Genomic DNA, 19,589 nt, shown 5'->3' on the forward strand with positions numbered 1-19,589 from the left:
GCTAAAACGGGCGCCGATGCAGGTGATGGAAGAACGGTTTGAAGCGAAACTTTGTGTAGCCTTTACTCGAGTAAGCGTTTGTTTTTTTGAAACGCATGGACGCGGGAGGTAGGTGAGGTTTCGTGTAAATTTCATCGCAGATAAACGAGCCGAAATAGTGTGTCCACTCGACGTGCGGTCAAGCGTTGCGGGCGGCGGAGAGGGTGAAGTGAAAGAGAAGTGTGTTGTGAGCGGGTAGAGGAGAAACACAACCTGTTGGAAGTTTCCCGCAGCTGCTGCGGATGAGAGAGAGAGTAACGTCAACGCGCAGCTGCTACTTGACCTATTTGGCATCGTTCCAACAACTGCGGCGCGTTGGCACGGAGACACGGACGAACAGCGTTACAAAGTCAAAGAGCTGCTTCGCATCTCAAAATCACCATTGCACTAAGCACGGCCAACAATTTATTGCGTCAGGAAGAGAACCTCTGAAAGGTGAAAAGCCAGCTCGTGGTATCCCCAGGAAGAGCACACAACCTGCGAAAGACAGAAAAAAAAGTCAGTTTAAGTACTCTACATACTTTAGCGAGCCCAAGTTTTCAATTTGAAGCAAACTTATTGGCACACTAGAACAACTAGCACAGATTAAGCCATGGCATCTATGTACAAAAGTGGTTACACTTGGATATATTATAACCTATTGTCAAGGTACAGGTGAGACATTACAAGCATGCCTGTTCACGCCCACATTCGATTTGCCTTCAATCAAAGGCGCCAAACACGAAAGAACAGCTATTCTTCAGCGAAATGACTTCAAAAGGCTTTCAAGCAAGTGAACGCAGAAATGAGGTATAGCGTTTGGAGGTACATTCAAGTGTGTTGATTGCAAGATGTTATGTATGCCGGTATCCCATACACTCGTGAGACATGAATGATAAAATAAAAAAAAATAACGTAAACATGTTAATAATGTCGCAACACGTAGCTTCATACACTATTTATTTATAACACTATTTATTTAACACAGCTTTGTGTGACCTTGCACACAAAGCTGTGTGATCCATCGTTGCCGCTTCGCCCGTTGGGAATAAAGAATTGACAAACATCGAAATGAGCACTCCCCTCTTCACCAAAATTCACAGCCATTCACATACCATGGGCTTGAGTTATGCCGAATTCAGGGGAGCCTCATACTCATATTTCACCAGCGATCTCTATCCTTTGTTGGGTGCTACGTCTATGCCAGTATTTTTTTTAATGTAGGGCAGCATCGCAACGAGTAATTGTTTTCGAGTGTGGTGGCGTGGGGTGAAGTGGGGGTTGAACCTTAGATACTATATATACCGCTCCTGACTAAACCTGTGATATCACTTGACCGAACGACAAACGCTCTTTCATCACACGCATGGTATACTAGAAGTTTGGTTTTGGCTCATCGGGTGAACGTATACGGTTGCGTGAGAATCGCCACGCATCGTTAAGCTGGAGAAATTACCTGCTTTCATAACCACTGGAATGCTGTCACTATATTTATTCGCTACCTGCTTTGACATCAACAATGGAAGGAGAAATGCGCATGGTAGATGAGCACTTTCGACAGGTCTCAGCAACAGATGGGTTCGTTGGCGTCCTGATTCATACACCGTACTTCCGCGACATGTTTGCACCATCGATTCGGTTAATGAGTAGCAGTGAACTAAGCATGCACTGTAGTTTATTATTTCCACACATCTGTTTCGAAATAACTGTGCCCGCCTTGACTTAAAGAAAGCTTAACAGTTATTTGTGCCTTGTTTGTGCCTCATTTGTGCCTCATTCAAGTCTTATGCCTCATATTGAAGCGATTTTCTATGTCAGTGTCTGGAAATTTTTTTGCTGAGTACACAGCTGCAAAGTTTGCCCCTTGTTACTCACGCCCAGTGCGGGGTATCAAATCAGATGTCAATATATGGCTAACCTTACGGCTTTCCTCTTCTCTATCTCTCTCTCTTTTCGACAGCATTCTTAGTTATACGACAAAGAATCGACAACCACATATGCGCTAACAGGCGCTCTTAGCAACCTCTGATGGCTTCTAAATTTTTAAATATAATGTGGAAAAAGTACGGGCTCACTTTGTGACGGCAACAGAAAAATAATTCGGTGATCGCAACGGAGAGGGAATAGCGACAACTCATGGGCGGCTACTTCACCAAGGCAAATAAACATCGATCTCCTTTAGAAGTCTGTTAATCTTTCCCACGCTAGAATTCGGCTTGTTCTATCTTGACTACGCTGTACAGTCAAATGCTTGTGTAAACACGCCGTGAGAGATTATGGGCACAGGAAGCAATTTGTGGCTTGGCTAACGTGGCACTTTGCGCGACAATCTTTTCCTTAGCCTGATTACATCGGCGTGAGTATAGCGCTACGAGGCAACAGCTTCCTAGATTGCCAGTTGTCTGGCTGCCAAGGTAATTTCTATCACGGCGGATTCATGACTGCAGCCCGCAAGAGGCTGGTCCTTTTACTTATAGCCCCCCCCCCCCCCCCCCAATATGTGTACACGACGCTGCATATAGCGTGGCCGCGCTCCGCTGTCGATGCTTTGGCAAGACCCATCTCTGGGGCCCGATGACGTAACCGCAACGACGCCCGCGGTGAGATAATGTCTAAGAGGAGTCGCCGAGAATAGAAGGCACCCATCAAGGCGCCTAACGCGAGTTGAGTCAACATACCGCGGAATAAAGCGGTTTTAGGTCCTTTGGCGAGATAGTACAGCCCTTTTCACGACTATTTATGATTCTCAGACAAAGAAAAAAACTTATTACAGAAAGAGAACAGGCAACGAATCTTCAGGGAGAAAACTACAACAATTATTTCACTTTATATTGTCAATATTGTCTTCGGGTTACAAACTGTAAATTCGCACTAAAATGTTGCTGACGCTGTCAGGGATCTACTGTAAGAGACGCCGACACGTTAATCAGCTTGTACATGTGGCAGTTGCAACAAACGAGGCATACAGGCTACAGGTCGTTTAAGCGAACACTTTAAAAAATTTCTAAATAAAAGTTTCTTTTTTTAGAAGCAAAGCAACTATTAGCACATTCTTGGCTCTTTCAGACGTCTGCGGCGGCGAAAAGTTCCTCCGTAGAGGGGCTTTTTTAGCAATTTAGCAATTTTAGCAATTTAGCAATTAGGGCTTCTGAACCAGTTGGTACATTAAGACAAATTAAAAAGGTTTCAGCAGTCCAGCCATTGTCCTGTTCATCTTTCATTTTACGCTCGCGCCGGAGCATGCTGAAACCGTTCCATTTGTTATCGTGTTTTTTTTTCTTGTAGGGGCTAGTTTTAAGAACTTTTCAACATTGTTACTGCAACACCAGGAAAAGCACATCGAATCGGACAATCAGTTACAACATAATTGACCATCCAGCTGTTCTGTGCACTGTAGTAGTCATTTTTTTTATCGTAATACACTCACCGAAGAATAAAGAGAAACAGCGATCCATGCAAGTACCCCCCCCTTTTGTTATCTTTTTTTTAAATCTTCGCTAAATGTATTCCAAAACTCTCTTGGCGGGGTACTAGGAAAGCCATATGAATCCATGTAATAAGCCACATAATAAAGCGATTGCTGATGCGTACATTTTCTGCAGCCAGAAGTCCAAAGAGCATGTTAGCAACGACGCTATACACTGTTATGCCAGCGAGTCCTCGTCAAACGTCCGTGCCTCTGAAAAAGGCAATTTGGGTCAAGGCCAGCCCGCAGTCCGCCGGACGCGAACAACTCAACGGCGTAAACACGCGCGACGCCTCTCTGGCCCACGTGCAGTGAATCAGCAGAGCACGTGACAGCGAGCCGGCGTCCTCGTGTCTGGGGGTCTGACGCATTGCGCGGCGACCCCATTGGAGGAATCTGCCTTGACGACCAGCGGCGCTTCTGATTGGACATTTTGGTTGGACCGGGTGTAAATAAAAGAAGCCCTGCGGCGCGTCGCGATCGGCGGTCCTAGGAGAGAGGAGCCCCGTGTCGGAGAGCCGGCATGTGTGTGAGTCGGCGGTTTTAGGCGAAAAGCTGACCTATGTGTTAGAGAGGAGAGCTCGGCTCTTCGAGTCTCTGTCGGCCCCAGTGCCGAAATTGTAACGCTTCTGTATATATGCTGTACATAAACCTTCTTTAACTCACCGTCGTCTCGTCCGCTCGTCTTATCAGCTCTGCGCAGAAGCAGTCGCGAGCTGAGAAACATACGCTACCAAACGGCTGGTGACCTTCCCGGCGGAGTTGAAAGCAGTGGCGCCTGTGGGACCGGGTTGGCGTCGCCGTCGTTCGCAACAGTGGTGGCAGCGGTGGGATTTCGGAGGTGGCTTCGCAACAGTGGTGGCAGCGGTGGGATCCACGGAGGCAGATTCGCAACAGTGGTTGGCAGCTGCGGGATCGGCCGGCGTCAGCGACATCGATGCGGTGAGTGCCTGATGTTTTCCCCTCAGTTCACCAGACTTCTCTAGCTCAGGTTGTAGTAGTTTAGAGAAGGGCTGTGTGAAGCATTGAAGTGAGCTTTGATCGTTTCAAGCAAAGTCGAAGTGCTTTGAAACCGAACTTAATGCGGAGGGGGTAAACACGGGAGTGTGAAATATTGCTTGCGCGTCGTGCTAGTAGGCTTATAGTGGGTACGGCAAGTAAATTGTTAACAGGGGCAAACAGCAAGAGGCTAGTGTGAACGATGGAGAACCTTAAAGTGAAGGAACTCATCGAAATTTGTGAGGAACTCGGCATTACTTTGGGCCGTGCGAAACGAAAGCAAGCGATCCTTGAGATCATGATTGGATTGGATTGGATAAACTTTTATTTGGTCCTCCAAAACACAGATCACTGTGTTGCGGGCAGCTCCCACGTGGGGACTGAGATGCCAAGCTCCTCAGCCGCCTCGCGGGCTTGGTGGACAGCCCAGAGCTGATCTGCCAAGGACGAGCTGCGGATTGCCGTCTCCCATCTGGCAGAGGTGATGTGCGATAAACAAGCAAATTTGGTGCACTGCCAGAGCATGTGTTCTAATGAAGCTATTTCCCCACAATGTGGACAAAGATTACTTGGGTATAGGTCAGGGTACATGATGTGTAACATTTTCAAAGTAGGGTACATCCGCGTTTGCAAAAGCCTTAATGTAAGTGCTTGGGGCCGGGTTAGATTTTTGTGAGGTGGAGGGAAAATCCTTCTAGACAGGTAGAAATGTTTAGTGAGCTCGTTATATGTTGTAAGAATTTCCCGGTTATCCCCTTCACCGGTAGAACGCATCCCCGGGGAGGCGCGGTTGGAGAGTTCTCGCGCCGCCTCGTGTGCTGCTTCGTTGAGATTGGGAGGGGAATCGTTTTGAGATCATGAAGGATGAGGGAGTGTCGGCTGAGGAAGTCGATGAGGCCTGGGTGGATATTAAAGCACGCCGTGAGGAGGCTGAAAGGCGAGAAGTAGAAGCTCGCGAACGTGAGGAAGCTGAAAGGCGTGAACGTCGCGAGCGCGAGGAGGCCGAGAGACAGGAGCGCCTTGAGATGAAACGACTAGAATTGGCAATCCTACAGTGTTCGCAGGCGCCTAGCGTAGCTTCTCCAACAGTTCAGGTCAGCGGTTTTAGAATTAGGGACCAATTGCCACCGTTCGTAGTAGGCGAGGACATGGCGAAATATCTCGTCAAGTTTGAACACGTCTGTGAGCGAAACGCTTTGGAGCGGTCTCTTTGGGCGCGGAACCTGTTAGCTCTTCTTCCCGGCGAAGTGTCCGACGCGATAACTTGCTTGTCGAGGGAAGCGTTTGAGAGCTATGACGAGGTTAAGGAAGTGCTCTTAAGACGTTATAAGTTGTCACCCGAGGCTTTCAGGCAAAGGTTCCGGTATGCTGAAAAGAGGAATGAGTCACACGTTGACTTCGCGTTTCGTCTTAAAGCCGATTTAATCGAATGGCTCAAGGGCGAAGGTGTTTATGAAGACCGCGATAAAGTGGTGGAATGCGTTGCATTGGAGCAATTCTACCGCTGCATCGAGGAGGAGGTCAAACTTTGGCTGCAGGACAAACTTGGTGAAGTACAGCTAAACAAGGCAGCAGAGTTAGCTGAGGAGTATTATACTCGCCGAAAGTTGCATAGCAGGGCAGTGCGCGTTGAAAAGGATGAAAGAAAAGAGGGCTTTTCAAAGAAACCTGATCAACGGAAACCCGCTCCGCACCGTAATTTCAAAAAGGACCCGTCTCTTACGAAGGACACTGTAGAGGAAGGGAAAACAGAAGCGGAAAAATCGAGTGAGGTTTCTAAACAACGCACTGATACCACACGGGCGTTTTAATCACGGAAGCCACTAATCTGCTACAACTGCAAAAAGGAAGGGCACATCGCGAGGAACTGTCAGGAAAAGTTTGCCTTCGCAACGATCCGAGAATCAGAAAAAAACATGCGGTTGTTGGAGCCGTATCTCCAAGAAATTAGGGTGAATGAGAAAACGTGCCGAGCACTTAGAGACTCAGCGGCAACCATGGACGTTGTCCATCCTTCATTGGTGTCTCCGGATGACTTAACAGGAGAATGCGCGTGGATCAGGCAAGTCGCCGAGGAGCAGAGTGTTCGCTTACCAATCGCCACCGTTGTCATTGAAGGCCCGTTCGGTAAGCTTCGCACCGAAGCGGCTGTGTCTGCCGCGCTAAATGATCGTTTTCCTTATCTTTTCTCCAACAACTCAGAGCAGCTTCTCAAAGAGCAGGGCAAATCGTTCTTCCCCAACTTAGCGTGCATGGCTCTCACGCGATCGCAAGCGCGGAAGCTATCGCGGCAGCTTGATCTGGTTCAATGCGGTGAACTCTCAAGTGACCTTGTCGGCGGGTCGACGGAACCCCAGAAAGGAAATTTTCCGCATGAGTCATGTGAGCAGTCACGCGAACGGCCCGTCGCGGAAACGGCCAGCGCGGTATGCGTGGGGGGAGACGACATGGCGCCATTGAGTCAGAGCGAGAAGGTTGCAACGCTCTCGCCTGTAACGGAAAGTTGGAGCGAGCTGCCGAGAGTTGATCGAGAGACGCTCATTCGAGAGCAGCGTGAGGATCTCTCGATTGAAGCGCTAGTGGAAAGCCAAATTGAAGCGCTAGTGGAAAGCCAGAAAAACGCGGCAAAAGTGCTGTCGAAGGAGCACTACGAGGAATCGGTGAAGAAGCGTGCTTTTGAAGTAGGGAGTCAGGTAATGCTGCTGCAGCCGTTCAAAAAGAACAAGCTTGAGGTTGATTGGGAAGGGCCCGCCACAGTATTATCGAAGCCTTGCGATTCAAATTATGAAGTGAAATTAGGAAGGCGGCCGGACAAAATTTACAACTTGATGAAACCATCCGTTCAACATCCAGCGGTCGTAAATCAGCTGTTGAATGCTTCAGAGGAAGAGGAAGCAGAAATTTTTAGTTCTTGTGAGGTAATCAAAGGGGGATCGAAAGTAATCTGGGAACAGTTGAACCTAGAGCCTAGCTTAAGTGAAGGAGGACCTGAGAAAGAGGACCTGAGAAAGATTGGTTCCGAGTTTGGAGACGTGTTTTCGGACCGCCCCGGAAACACGAGGGTGATCGAACACGATATTGAGCTAAGCAGTGAGGAGTCAATCCGTAGCAAGCCGTATCGTTGTTCCCCTGTGCAACGTCGAAAGTGTGAGCCGCTCTTGGTGCCGCATAGGTATCGTCGCCTAAAGTGGCCGGTTATTGAAGTGGAGCATGTTGCTCCACAGCGCAACTTTGACGTTCGCTATCAAAAAAAAATAAAGGAAAGGTAAACGCTAATGCAGGTGCATTGAGCAGTGCGTTCCAGCTAGTAACTTCTCAACCTTTCGGTTTCTCGCTGGCGATTCGGGGCAAAATTTTGACCTCATCACGACCTGGGCTGAGCGCTCTCGTTCAATGTGATCTCAAGGGGCCAACTTTATGTGGTATTCTAATTCGTTACGTTGTTGTACGTGGGAAAAAAAATTGAGTAGTCATTTTAAGGGTCTTTTGTCCCACATGTGCCTCTTGATGTAGAGGGAACAAAATTCCGATAGACACGTAGATAGGTATATGTTGTACTATACTTTGTCTGGTGTTCTGTCGGGTGACCGAGGGCACTTGCTTGTGTCGTGTGTTGTTTGTTGTCGAACCGTTCTTAGCAAGTTGCAGAACCATCGACAAATGCTGAAACCGAAGATGGTCAGAAGAGACGAGTGAAGCTGGTCGACAAGTTGTGGTGAAAAACCAGTGGAGCTGAAATCCGTCGTCAAGAATGGGATGTGTTCCCGAAACGGTCTGGAGCTGTATTCTCCCCATGGCCCTGGAGGCGAACCTGGAGGGACCTGGCGAACGAGCGCACCTGACATCCGAGCCCCGTGGAAGCAGCTCGTCTTTCCGGTGCATTGTCTGGCGGCGGGGGTGCTGTTATGCCAGCGAGTCCTCGTCAAACGTCCGTGCCTCTGAAAAAGGCAATTTGGGTCAAGGCCAGCCCGCAGTCCGCCGGACGCGAACAACTCAACGGCGTAAACACGCGCGACGCCTCTCTGGCCCACGTGCAGTGAATCAGCAGAGCACGTGACAGCGAGCCGGCGTCCTCGTGTCTGGGGGTCTGACGCATTGCGCGGCGACCCCATTGGAGAGAGAGAGAGAATAAACTTTATTGGGTTCCAGCATGCGGGATTCCCTCCTGCCGCGCAGGGCGTGGGGTTCACCCTATCTCACGTTACACTAGAAGTCCTAATGTCACGCGGGCCTAGACCTCAAGGCCTTCGTGCCCCGGCGCCGCTCGGGTTACTGAGGGTGTCCCCCTTTCGCCTTTGCAGCGCCAGTGCGACCTCGAGCTGCCGGACGGCCCTTCGCTGGTCTTCTGGGTCCGTAGACCCCACACGCTGTTCTACTTGCGGCGGTAACACCGGACCGTCCGCGCTGTCTGCGTCACATCCCCAGAGTATGTGAGCCAGGGTGGCTCTCGCGCTCGCGCACACACTGCACATTTCACTCACGTAGAGTTCGGGGCACACGTGTCGCGCTAGCGATGGGGTCAGCACAGTCTCGGTTTGGAGCTGGCGCAACCTCACCGCCTCCCACCGGGTAAGATCCTTGTGCGGAGGCGGGAAGCCACGCCGTTGCTCCCTGTACCACGCGAGGATGTCGCCGTAATCGAGCAGCTGCTCCTCGCCTTCTTCTTCGGTCGCCGTCGCGTCTTCGGAGGCGGGCGCGGCCGCGGTCCGGCACGTGGCGAGACCACGGGCCGCGGCATCCGCCTCCTCGTTGCGGTTCGGAGATCCTGGTATCAGGTCCCTACCCATGTGAGCCGGGAACCATTTTAGCGTCAGCCTCGACTTGGACTCGTCGCTTGCCAACGCCCTAGCAGCGGAATCTGCCTTGACGACCAGCGGCGCTTCTGATTGGACATTTTGGTTGGACCGGGTGTAAATAAAAGAAGCCCTGCGGCGCGTCGCGATCGGCGGTCCTAGGAGAGAGGAGCCCCGTGTCGGAGAGCCGGCTTGTGTGTGAGTCGGCAGTTTTAGGCGAAAAGCTGACCTATGTGTTAGAGAGGAGAGCTCGGCTCTTCGAGTCTCTGTCGGCCCCAGTGCCGAAATTGTCACGCTTCTGTATATATGCTGTACATAAACCTTGTTTAACTCACCGTCGTCTCGTCCGCTCGTGTTATAAGCTCTGCGCAGAAGCAGTCGCGAGCTGAGAAACATACGCTACCAAACGGCTGGTAACCTTCCCGGCGGAGTTGAAAGCAGTGGCGCCTTCGGGACCGTGTTGGCGTCGCCGTCTTTCGCCACAGTGGAGGTCAGCGGTAGGATTTCGGAGGTGGCTTCGCAACAGTGGTGGCTTCGGCGGGATCGGCCCGTCGTTCGCAACAACACATAGCAGAAATTAAATAGTAAGCGCAGTCGACTTTTGTGTCTCGACAGGCGACAGACCGGCAAGCAAACGTGCTCGCAAAGTGGGTATTGCCGGAAGGCGTCCACATCGCGAATGGCTATTTGACCACAAGGTGGACCTAAAGTGTATTCGTACATATAGCGTGCATAGAGCCAATTTTGTCGAATCTGTAGTCTCTGAAAGAAGAAGAAAGTGGGTGGCAAAATAAAACAAATAAGCATCGGTATATCCTTACGCACAGCCTGCAGAGTGCTCAAATGTGAAAGGAGGAAACAATATCGACATCATTCGGCCTTTGAGCCACCGATGGTTCACGCGAAGGACCATCAAGTGCCTTCCGTCAATGACTGCAGCTTTGCGGCGGCGACGAAGACCTAGCGTGTTCTCTTAGCGCGAGCCTTGTAATTTACGCAAACTGGAGGGATAAAAACAGGAGACAGAAGAAAGGCCGGGCACTTGTGCCTCGTTTTCCTTTGTCGTCGAGCTGCGATCAAGGTGTGTGTCGAAACGAAATGTTCGGCCGCCCAAAACACAGGGCGGAGGGTCCACCGAGGCATGCACAGTACCGAACAAAAACGAATAAAACCGGCAACACTGGGTATGTAGGCGTATACACACCCGAAGCGTCGTTTCGCTATGTACGTGTCACCCCCACTAAGCGTAGCGTGTCTCGGCGCAGAACGTGTGACGTCTATAATGCATCGGGGCAGGGTTGGGAAGATCTCATATATGCTGGCGGTGACCTGAGTGTAAGAGTATAGAGTAAAGCATCGTTTGTCGCTTCCAGAGGCAATGTGCACGTGTCGTGACTGCCTTTGGACTAAGTACATATGTACCTCTTGGAATATATGTCTGCCTCTCCCGCAAAGGTGGACTTCTTCTTGCTATGTCTACGTCAACCATTTATCAGCCCACCTGACAATTTGCCCGCAGCCAAAGGCCACGGGTCGGTTTTGTTTGTCGTGCGCCGTGCGGTCCTTTTATCGGCAGTGTAGCCAGACATTTCTTTCGGTGGCCGGAAGCGGGAGGTTCAACCAGTTCTAACGTATCTTCGTGCGCGTGTGTATACTCACATGCAAAATTGAAAATTCTGCAGGTGGTTAACCTCGGAAAGGAGCAGCGCTTTGCGATAGGTAATAGTGCACTTGAAGTTGTAAAAGACTATGTCTACTTAGGGCAGGTAATAACCGCAGAGCCTAACCACGAGCTTGAAGTAACTAGAAGAATAAGAATGGGGTGGAGCACATTCGGCAGGCACTCTCAAATTATGACAAGTAGATTGCCACTGTCCCTCAAGAGGAAGGTATATAACAGCTGTATCTTGCCGGTACTTAGCTACGGAGCAGAAACCTGGAGACTCACAAAGAGGGTTCAACTTAAATTGAGGACGACGCAGCGAGCAATGGAAAGAAAAATGGTAGGTGCAACCTTAAGAGACAAGAAGAGAGCAGAGTGGATTAGGGGACAAACGGGAGTTAAGGATATCATAGCTGCAATAAAGAAGAGGAAATGGACATGGGCCGGGCATGTAGCACGTAGACAGGATAACCGCTGGTCATTAAGAGTGACCAACTGGATTCCCAGAGAAGGGAAGCGGGGTAGGGGGAGACAGAAGGTTAGGTGGGCAGATGAGATTAAGAAGTTTGCGGGTATAAATTGGCAACAGCAAGCACAGGACCGGGTTAACTGGCGGAACATGGGAGAGGCCTTTGTCCTGCAGTGGACGTAGACAGGCTGATGATGATGATGATGACTTGAATACCCTATACCCGCCTTGCTGCAACAATGTCCCCAGTGTCCCCAATATTTAGCAGCCCTATAAAGCGATCGAGTCAGGTACAACTGTAAGCTCTTATATTCTTCGTTAAAATAGTACTGACACGATGTTTAGGAATTTTCGTGGTGTTGCTCTAAGTAATGGCACATGTGTCGTAACTGTGCAAGGCCCATAGCCAGAATGTTATGCCTAGGGGGAGGGGGCACTTGTTGAGTTTCTTTAAGAACACATATTTTATTATTTTTCTCTCGGTAAAACACCCCCCCCCCCTTCCATACGAATTTCAAAGGGCATCGGGAGACCGGGTATAGACTTTCCCCCCTTTTACGGGAGTGCGTGATACTTCAGCCTCATTACGACTCCTTTCCCCCCGTGCGCACGACTATTCTGCAAAGCATTTCTTTCTTATATAGTGTTGCCTCTTTTATCAAGTAATTGATATTCAGGACGTCGCAACTGATTTCTTGACGAACCAAAGACCTGCAGAACCAAGTACTCATGGGAGACGTTACAACAGTAGCAGATGCCGGAAAGTCATACACGCAATACCTGCATGGTATTGCCGCTATGGGTTCAATATGACACTCTTAAGATGACTGTTCGCGCGTGAAGGCAGACTTGTACATCAAAATACAGTGTATCAGGATTGGATATACAGTTAAACACGTAGAAATTCCGATGCAAAATATGACTGCTTGCCATGCTTTCCCTTAACACCTGTGGCACAACCATGGACACCTTTGCCGCACCAAGTAAGGTCGGCATAATACACCGTCACTTCGGTCCTCTGAAACCTTGTGGTTCGCGCAGGGTACTGCGCGCGGTTATACAAATTGAACACCGTTGCTCGTGCAGAAAACAGCAATATCTCCACGAGTAGTAAAACAAGGCCGGGTGGGGCGGCTTGGTTTTCGTCTCCACAGGGCGAGTCCCACGGAACTTTCATTCTCGGCACCGGCATTAGCTCGGTGCGCTCGCGCTCGAGTGGATTTAGACAACTGCCGCCTCTGCCAGCATCCTATACGAGCTCACTATAAGAGCGGGCGTGAAAATGATCGATGAAGCAGCGCCACCGCCCGCCCCGCCACCGTTCTCCGCGTTTGTTCTGGCGGTGCTCTTGCTCCTATCGTTTGTGCGCGCCTCGTGTGCCCGGCGCAGCGCCTTCGCCGGCCGAGATCTAAACGATCCCGACGCCGTGACCTCAACTCAGGTCTCGGCCGCGCACGTATACGAATAACGTATATAACCCAGAGTGCGCCGCGTGACATGCGGTGTTCGCTTACACACAAACGTGTATGCACGAGCACACACTCACGGACTCGCATGCAGTCAAAAAGCGTGCGCGCGGCGTTCAATTGAAGATTGTAATCTTATACCTGCACCGTGGGTGGAATTAACGAAGCGATGCGGTCGTTAATTAATTACCGAACACCTCGTTTCGCAAATGAGCCAGGCGGATGTGGGAACGCACGTCTTCATTGGTCACCCGTTTGTGACGTGAGCGACGTTGATTGGCTGAGCTTTACGAAACGGACCCCCCCCCCCCCCCCTCCTTCACTGAGTATTTCGTGCCGGGCCCCGACTGCGACTTCAGCGGCGCTCCCATCTTGCGCTCTAATTACTCATTCTTAGCGTGCGTCTTTATAGTGCGGCGCGTACATAGCGGCGTGCCTAATGTTTTCCTCAAGCCTTACTGATGTCTGAGGTTGCAACAAGAGCCCTGCGTGCGCAACTGAGCGGCAAAAAAAAAAAAGAAAAGAGCATGTGCGCTCGCTTTGTCGGGCTGCTGATCGAATAATTTGCGCGGCTATGGTTTCGGATACGGTGCGATAATTTATTGACGCCGCGATACGCCGCCACTGCTGTGGAAACGCATCTCCTTCTCTCACTGCGTTGAGTAACGCGTGGCACGAAGGAAGATTAGCCACGCTGCGGTTTTCGTGTTGAATATGCTATGTCTGATGGCGCACGCACTGGTTACGCTGTGTACGCAGCCAGGCCAAAGCGTACAGAAACGGTCGCCGGCACAATTTATCCTCAGCATCACGCACCTATCGTGCTGCATAACGCGCAAACTCGGGGATTTGCTCATGTAGTGCTCTCGTGCCGAGCTCAATGGGGTTAAACGAGAGTGCTTGGTTCGCGTATTGCCTTGATTTTCTGCCTTCTGAGAGATGCAGGACACTGTTTACGAAACTCAGTCTTTTCCTGCGTCTCTGTGTTGTGCGCCTGCGTACTTGTTTTTGTGCGTTTACGTGCTAGCGCGCACGTGTGTGTGTGTGTGTGTGTGTGTGTGTGTGTGCGTGTGTGTTTGTGTGTGTGTGTGTGTGTTGATTGATTGATATGTGGGGTTTAACGTCCCAAAACCACTATATGATTATGAGAGACGCCGTAGTGGAGGGCTCCGGAAATTTAGACCACCTGGGGTTCTTTAACGTGCACCCAAATCTGAGCACACGGGCCTACAACATTTCCGCCTCCATCGGAAATGCAGCCGCCGCAGCCGGGATTCGAACCCGCGCTCTGTGGGTCAGCAGCCGAGTACCTTAGCCACTAGACCACCGCGGCGGGGTGTGTGTGTGTGTGTGTGTGTGTGTGTGTGTGTGTGTGTGTGTGTGTGCGTGTGTGTGTGTGTCGAAGGAGTCCAAGACGGTCGAAGGAGTTTGAGGACGGGGTACCACTCGGCGAGAGCTTCACGGCGTCAGGAGATGGCGGAGAGCGAGCCCGTCGGCCAGAGCTGTGCCGTCATCGGAGATCGCGGGGGCTCAACTATTCGGCGCGGAATCCAGCGAGCGAGTGCCAGTGTACGGGGCGACCAGTGAGCGGCTGTGCAGCGCGACTGGTATTTTTAATCAAGAAACTACCCAGCAGACGCTGCCTGCGTCGACGCTGCGAGGCGAGAGATGAGGGAAGCGTAGGAGAGGAGGGGGAGGGGCGCACGCATACGCAATGGGGTTGCAAACGCCGCGTGGAGGTATGCCTAGAGGATATAGATGGTGGAGCGAGCGTTAGCTAGCATACAGTGCCTGCCTGGGCGTTGCAAGGCGAGAGAGGGGGAGGGACGCGCATGCGCAGTGTAAGGATCGTCATGCTGCGCACCGGATTGAGCTCGGCCCTTAAAAGTTTCACATCTTAAAAGGGAATGGACACAAGCTTGGTGCATTAGGAACCCGTTAACAAGTCGTTGTACACTGTGGCGATTAGTCATAAGAACTCGAGTCACAAGATCAAGGCGCTAATTAATAAATAAATGGTAGAGAAGGTGAGGTGGGGAGGTACACTAGTCCAGGATAGCCACTTTGCTACCATACACGTGGGAATCACGGCGCTAAATGCGCCTATATATCTTATGTGGTTTTTAAAAGAGAGAAAAGAAGATAAAATTGAGCGCCGTAACTGTGTGCATCACAGTGCGACACCTCAACAGTAGCTCACGAGGGTGGGGGTAAAGAGGGATAAAAAAGATAGGATTAAAAGGTATTGAGATAGGGAGAGAGGGAAGGAGAGAGCGTGGCGCAGGGACAGCCCCATACGGAAGTAAGAAGAAGATATGAAAGATGGACACGGTCGCAGGAGTTCGAGGACGGGGCACCGCTCAGCGAGAGCTCTTGTCGGCGTCAGGAGATGGCGGCGAGCCAGTCGGCCAGAGCTGCGCTGAAGTCGGGGATCGCGGAGGCACAACCGGTCTGCACGAAACCCACAGAGCTAGTCGCGCTTATACATAGACACTGTGTATATAGACGCTATATAAATACAGCCTCAAAAGAAAGAAGGAAAACATCGTGAAGATAACGCCTCGCCAAAACGTCCGAGCACTGAGTATAACCATGTCAACAAAGGCTTTCAGCAGATCCTTCGCTACCACAAATAAGAATGCGCTGGTGCGTTCACAGAACTCGCAATAACTTCGTGTCCATCATATCGGCGCGAAAGCTCATTCCGCGGCCGCGTCAGTGTAAGCGAATGGATGTGGCATATTCGAAGTATTACGCGAAACTCCCCGGCGGCAGTGGCAGTGGCAGCTAGCAGCATCTCTGCGACTGTTGCTCCCCGCTACCACCGCTCCCTGCCATATACGGCGAAGTCTCTCTCACGAACACACACGCGTGCACGCATCAGCAAAGACCGTAGTCTTTCAGGATTACAGTGACGTACTGGCAATCACCAACACGTCTACGCATGCTGCGGCTGGCTGCCTGGTTAGAGCAGGAGCGCAGAAAGCACGTCTTCGTCTTGGACGGCGACGGCTTCGTGAAATCGGGCTCGAAGCAACATGCATTCATATGCACAAGCAAGCAAGCAAGCAAGCAAGCAAGCAAGCAAGCACGGAGTCCACGGGAACCTGAGTGCATATAGAACGTTGCGGCGCGCGCTTTCTAATTACTCGCGGCCGCCGGACAGGCTCAGCTACAGCGGCGGCGACTCCCTTCAGCGAGTTCTAGACTAATGAAAAGAGACGCAATTATACGGCGCGAGATAAATTAGCGCTCACGATATGCCAAGTTCGTCGGGGCCAGCTATACGAGGGGCGCCTTTCTCTCGCACGCACGCACGCGCGCGTCTTGTAATCCGAAACCGCGCGGAGCCGCAACACCTTCTTCTTTGGCTTCGCAAGAACACGCTCTCCTGAATGGCCGCGGAGCTCGCAAAGGCCTGCGCGGCCGCCATGACCGCATGCAGCTCCAGAGCAAGAACCGCTTATTCCCTTTGTGCTCTATCGGGTCGTCGTGTATGCAAGCGAGTTATTCGCGTGGCCCTTGCAAATGATTCGCGTGTTGAACGAGCCACTGAAGAGTCGCCGTGAGAGCGCGCTGCGCGGGCGGTCGTCACGTAAATCGAAACCGACTCGCTTCTCGCCCTCTTGCGTGCGTCGCGAGCGCTCCTTGAAGGCCCGAACATTCCGTTGCCGTTGGCCGCGATTCTTGCTTAAAGCTGCAGCAGGAGCGAATTCTTGCTTAGAGCTGCAGCAGGAGCACGATTCTTGCTTAGAGCTGCAGCAGGGGCGATTCTTGCTTAAAGCGGCAGCAGGAGCTGCAGCAGGACGCGAAGACAAGCAGGAGCTTGTCTGCGCGTCCTTCCGAAGTTGTGAGCGCGCCCCATTAGGTAAGAACGGAATGCCAGCAAAGAGCAGCATGCCTCAATAGGGGTGGCATGCAATGATTCGTATGCGAAGTTTTCCGCGTAAAAAGAAAGAGAACCATATGCCTGACAGAAGAATCCCAGTACTTAAGACGTTGTCACATAAAAGAGATAATGGCGACAATATTTCGAGTTGAAATGCTTCATTTAACATACAAACGCTGATTTAACCCTAATTAACTTAAGCCTATATATCCCATGTATCCAAACCATGTATCCAAACCAGACCAAATCAATCGATCGATGATTCAGTCATTTCTTCGATCGTTATATTGATGGACAAACCTTCAAGTAAGTGCGCGGTGATAATATGCACAGATTCAGATTTGCTTTGTCTGATCATGATCATGATGATGATTTGATATGTGGGGTTTTACGTCCCAAAACCACGATATGATTATCAGAGACTTCATTGGAAATTCAGCCGCCGCAGCCTGGATTCAGCCACCGCAGCCTGGATACCGCAACCGGCGGGTCAGCAGTCGAGTACCTTAGCCACTAGGCCACTGCGGCGGGGCTTATTTTACTTTGTCAATGACCGTTGAACACCTACTTTCTTAGACTTGATATATTTATATCGAACACGTTCATTGTGATAAATGTAGCACATGGGAACGCTCTGCCACTGTATAACTCTCTTCGGTTCGGCAAATGAATTGGTGAAATTTCTCTGCATAAAAAATTTGCAAATATTTTATGTAAAGCGTGGCTTTTCTGTAGATGTTTGTACTTCCTTTTTGTGAACCACTCATTATAAATTCCGCTGAAAGCACGAGAGCTCTTTGTGCATAAGGGCAGTGAGACATCCGCTCGGTCTACCGCGAAAGGACGCATTGTACACACGTAACGGTCCAGCCATCTTACTCTTACGAAGTGAGCTCCTTCAGCCGTGTGAATCAAATTGAAAACGGCACTCGGTTAGGAAGAACAAAACTAAATAACAGCACGCTGACACATAAACACACACGTACACACCCGAACACATGCAACACAGAGGTTCGCCCCAGCTGCAAGTGCCGGAAGGCGAGCGTATATTACGGCAGCACATCGGCCGAGCGAGAAAATCAGCGCGCCCACAAGCACGACGAACTAGAAAGGGCAGCGTCGCCCGTGTATGGTAGCAGCGAGAGAAGAATGCGTCGAGTGCGACGCTACGGCGACTTCGTATACGCGCAGCAGAATGCAAACAGTGACAACAGAAGGAGTGTGTGCTTCGGCAGAGGTAAGAAACAAAACAAAACGTCCACGCTGCCGTGGCGAAGAACAAGGCGAGAAACAAAAGCCACGCGGAGCGTAGATTCCTCTTGTGTGTGGCCAACTGGTAATGGACGGTCTTTTGTTGAGAGAGAGAGAAGAGATGCACTGCATGCCGCGGGCGTTGAGGACTAGACCATGCAGCGGCGGAAAGCACTCAGAAGCTGCAGTATAGCTGCAGCAGCGGAGGCGTATGTAGCTCGCAAACGCCTTGGCTAAATATGGCGTGACAGCCAATGGCCTGGTACTCGCGACGCCGGCCCCTTCGAGCAAGGCCGCGGCTGGCTTTCTTCTCAAACACTGGCCTCCGAGAGCCATCATTTAAGTGTTCGCGGACACGCCGAAGGGGCCGTGGCTTCGCACTTGGCTGCCGTAACTCGCTGCGAGTTGAGAAGCGAGTCAATAATAGCCCGTGCCGCTTGCCGAGAGGGGTGTCCGAGCGCGGCCAGGACTGCAGAGTCGGTGGTATACAGCCTGTCTCTTGCTTACTGTTGCGCGACGATCGAAGAGACGCGCCTAAAAGCCGAAGAGACCTGAGAGACCTGCCAATTTGGTCTCCCCCCCGCTCACCCCATACCTCCTTGCCTTTTTCATGACCGCTTTGCGCTTCTCTCGGGTCAGGCCTGTCTAATGAGTACGGAAGACAATGCGCCGATTGGTTGCCACTTGCTCACGCCACACCACGGCATCGAATGCTGTGGCATTGATTGGACGCTCGGGGAATGCTAAGCTGTCAGTTTTTTTTTTCAGTTCATCGAGACTTCCTTTGTGAGACCACGCTTGCTTTCGAACTTTTCGTCGGGCACTTCGTTTGCTTTTTCCTTTTCAAGGGCATCAGGATAATATGTCAGACAGCGTACAAGTATTATAAACAACAGCAATTGAATGGAGCTTTAGTAAAGTAGAAATATGAACTGATTAACCCAGACGCTTATTGGCATGTGCCTTAATGTAAGCATCCCTTTCAATACCAATTTGTGTAGGGCGAACGGAAAATCAATCGTAACACTTTTGACGACGATGATTTGAAAGTATGGCTGGGTAACTCAAACTCAACAAATCTCATTTGAATGTCAATATAATACTGAGCATTGTAATGTGCCTTTCGTATACGTCCCCCTAAGCTGTGACAATCTCCACTACATATCATCAGCGAAAAAAAAATCCTGTTCCATTATTTTGTAAATTTACCATAAAAAACTTTACACAAAGACTCATGTTGAATCAGCGGCTGCTTAAATATACATACTCTATTGATGTATACTCACGTAATGGGTCATTCACGTAAGGCCGAGGTGATTCGTTTTTCATGTCTTTTCTAGTATATGCAATGACTCAAGAGTCTATCAGCATCCCAGTGGGCTAAAGTTGATTGATATGTAAGGTTTAACGTCCCAAAACCACCCTATAATTATGAGAGACGCCATAGTGGAGGGCTCCGGAAATTTCGACCACTGACGTTCTTTAACATGCACCCAAACCTGAGCACACCAGCGGGCTAAAGTTACACTACCTCCTGTACGAAAATGCCAGTCACCGCGCAGACCGAGCACCGCC

The 19,589-nt window shown here is 50.6% G+C and overlaps 1 long non-coding RNA gene across 1 annotated transcript in view; it reads right to left on the minus strand.

Moving 5' to 3' along the window:
• Nucleotides 1–401: 401 nt before the first annotated feature.
• Nucleotides 402–19,589, minus strand: part of LOC142811509 (uncharacterized) — a 324,450-nt gene continuing 305,262 nt past the window's right edge. Inside the window, exon 4 of the long non-coding RNA XR_012894676.1 lies at nt 402–516. This is a non-coding gene — a long non-coding RNA (uncharacterized LOC142811509). The remainder of the gene's footprint in view (nt 517–19,589) is intronic.

The sequence above is a fragment of the Rhipicephalus microplus genome, chromosome 1 (genome assembly GCF_043290135.1).
Source record: "Rhipicephalus microplus isolate Deutch F79 chromosome 1, USDA_Rmic, whole genome shotgun sequence".
Lineage (NCBI taxonomy): Eukaryota > Metazoa > Arthropoda > Arachnida > Ixodida > Ixodidae > Rhipicephalus > Rhipicephalus microplus.